This window comes from Mandrillus leucophaeus, unplaced genomic scaffold (genome assembly GCF_000951045.1).
Source record: "Mandrillus leucophaeus isolate KB7577 unplaced genomic scaffold, Mleu.le_1.0 Scaffold928, whole genome shotgun sequence".
NCBI lineage: Eukaryota > Metazoa > Chordata > Mammalia > Primates > Cercopithecidae > Mandrillus > Mandrillus leucophaeus.
The window spans coordinates 347489-351198 of NW_012110119.1; positions in this window are offsets into that span (position 1 = coordinate 347489).

A 3710-nucleotide genomic window follows, 5' to 3' on the forward strand; every position below is an offset into this window, starting at 1 on the left:
CCCACTTCCTTCAACCTACAACTCCCAAGAGAATGTTTCTAATGCTAAAGCAACTAAGAAAACAATGCAAGGAGTGTTGTTAGAAAGCAAGAAGCCATGAAGGACTGAAGAGTTGCTGTGGCTCTTCACTCTGAACCTTCTTCCAGGGTGGCTGGAACTAAGAAATAATATTAGTTGCAATGATATTAATTACACTTGAAGAAATGACATTTTTAAAATGAGAAAAAATAATAGAAACTAGCATTATTGAGTTCTTCCTAACTGCTAGACACTTTCTTAAGTGCTTTATATGCAATACATCATTTTTAAGCCTCACAACAACTTGCTGAAGGGGGTATTTCTACTTCCAGTTTACAGAAAAGCAAGTAAACACTTAAGTCCAGATCACAGAACTAGTATATGGATGATATTTGGAACCAGGCTTAGTCTATCTTTAAAGTCTATATTCTTAACATAGATCATGCTGTTACTGTAACCATAATGAAATAAAGAAAATAGGAATAACAAGGAAATTTAAAAGGGCAAACTGATACAAAACTGCTGGTTTTGTATATATAGATAGAACACACCTGGCTAAGGGAATGTCATTTTATGCCAATCTAAAAATAAATTGCATCAGTTGATTGATCCTGTCATTCCAGTGTACAGATCTTTAAAACCACTACGATGAATGATGAAAAATAAGTCTTTTTGCAACATGCCCAGTGCCAAGATTGTTTGAATTTCTCTGAATTGTCAGCCGTGGATCCTAAACTCAGTGAGAGTAGGTAATCATTTCTCCTGCTTTCTTTATTAACCCTAAGTCCTGTTTGTAATATCTAGAGAAGGAAGCTAATAATTTCAGAAACCAATTTAAAATGCAATTGAACAAACACACACACACACACACACACACACACACACACACACACATATATACTGGCCTTTCCCAGTTTAAAAAAAAACAATCCTAGTCTAGTGTTTCTCAAAATAGGATCCTTGAGCCTCCTGCATCAGAATCACCTATGGGTGTTTAAAATGAAGCTCCTAGATCAGAATCAGAACGCAGAAGACTGCATTTTCAATGAGCACCCCAGAAGAGCCTTAAACACGCAACTTTAAGAGACTCTTGTAGACTTTAGGAACACAGAGTAAATAAAAATGCCCAATACAAGAGGCCCTCCTGTGAAGAGGGACCATGTGTTTACAATTTAGTTTCAGCTAGAAGAAAACATGAAGTATTCAGGTTGAATCCTAAGTCCAACTGTGCAAAGGTTTTATAGTGAACCACAAGAAAATGAAAACATTATGTGGGGAGAAAGGGTGACTTGCTAAAAATAGCCACTAGATTTCAGGCCTCTGATACTTAAACTTCAATTGTTTTAAACAATTTGTTTATTTTCGAAATATCTGCCAATTCTGAAACAAAATCGCCGCCTCATTTTTACAAAATGAATAAACTGAGATCCAGACAAGTGAGATGATTTCCCCCACACCTCAGCTAGTGTGATGCAGCTGGGACTATGCTGTGACTTCCACATACTAAGCAATTCCCCTCCACACACTCCCACCCATATCTTCGTAGGAAAGCAATACTAATGTTGACCTTTGTACTATCATGAGTTTGAAAGGCTGGACATTTCAAAGTAAATTTAAGATATAAACGAATAGAGACACAAAGTATACTACACCACAAGAAAACAATACAAGTCCACAACATAAGACCTTTTCAAGGATCTGAAAAGGTCTTTAAAAGTCAATGTCTGGTTTCCGCTTTCTGACCATGATATGTAACTAATACAAGATTATCCCCTCCTCCATAAAGAAGTACACAACTGGACAAAAATATACAACAACCATGTTTAGACAATCGGCACCAGGCAGGGCAGCACAGGGCAGCTGAGGTTCCTGAGAAAGGGGGAAAAAATGGGGTGAGCCCTCTGATCATGGTAGCTTTCTACCGCAAAGCAGTTTCTGGGCCCTGGCATGATGAGGGGGACCTAATAAAAATGTGGCAGCTTCCCTGAGCTGCACAGAGAGAACCAGAGTTCAGGGAGAGATCAATGGGTGACAAAAGAACTCCAGAAATTTCCATAAGGTTTAAATTAAGTAGTTGGCTCAATGTCAAGCCACACAGGGAGGCTCTAGGTGGTCTGAGTAAGAAAACCTCTGGGAAGTAAACACCTGAAGATGAGATGAGCCAATTCGCAGGCTCAGAAGCTGGCAGAGGACTGAAGAAACTGAGGAACAGATGCTGCCCCACCCTCAAGACGTCCCACCACCACCAATTCAGGGTATTAAGGGAAAGAACAAAAAGAAATAAGAAAGAAGGTGAATTCCCTGTTGACTTAGTATTTACTAAAAAAAGAAGGAGGTAAAAAAAAAAAAAAAACCTTAGAAGTGTCTGAGATTTCTGTGAATTGACAAAATTAGGTGTTCTTCTAGCTGTGGAAATGGGGTTTGGAAGCTATGTCAGTTTTAAATCCATGAGTGGAGTTTTATTTTTTGCATACCTGGATCATGGAGACCACATGGAGATCACAGGGTAGAGAAAGAGGCACTATTGCCTGAGAGAACAGAGAAAAGCCGTTGCATTGGGCACTGCTTGTGAGACCAGGAATGGTATTAGGCCAAACTGTACCCAACCGTAATGTGAGAGAAAACCTCCTGCCATCATCAAGGCACTTGCTTATGCAGCCTGTGCTCTGGAATGGGCTTTTCTCCTTTCTAGAATCCTTGTAAATTGACTGCCTAGGAGATCCTATGCCCACTGTATCTCAAGTCTATGTACTGTTCTCTCTGACTACCCCATGCAAATATTCTTAGCCCTGACCCTCACACATACATACAACTAGAAGCTGAATAGGATCTCCTGAAAACAAATCTACAGTGATGGGAGGCATGCAGTTCTACGTCCTTTGCAAATAATGGGGTGAGATGTGTATCGCAACAAGCAGGCTCAAGGCTACAGAGAGAAGGTGGTGAAAACCCCTGTTACTGAACAAAAGGGAAGAAACAGTTCTAAACACAAGCTCCATAAATACCTCAACAAGCATGGAGACTCCAGAATAGTCAAAAAAGGTAAATCCACTGCAATCCAGGATTAAAGAACACTTCTCATTAGGGCAGGACTGTGAAACTTCTTCTGTAGGAGAAACAGAGACTTGAGTTAGGCAGAATTTTAAGAGATTTCTGCTGCTGGCTTTGTTGACTGGTGGGAGGGTAACAGTGGCCTCATATTTAACAACACTAATTCTAAACACTTCTAATTTTAACATTTTTCAGTAAATTATTAATTATTTCTGAACTTTCTGATTTTGTATTACTGGAATGCAATTTCAGGTGATTATGACATGACTCAAAGAAGAAGACAAAATAGGTTAATTACCAGTATCATTTCATATATGGACAAACTGAAGTTCAGTTTAAAAGTTTAAATGCTTTTTAAAGGATATCTGGCAAGTTAGTGCTAAACATAGACAGAAGCAAAGTCTCTAGACATTCTGAATAGTACCTTTCCCACAATATCACAATGTTTCCTTAATAGGCATGCCCAAAGTAGAGCTCTGTTTTGTGGTGCCTGAAGTGTATACAATTTTGGAATCACACTTAAAAAAAAAAAAAAAAAAAAAAAATATTGCTAGGACTTGTCCCACAGCCTTGGAAGGGATCTGTATGACGGGCCCTGAAAATTAAGCTTCATTTGGTTCATAGTAAATCGGCCTCTGAAT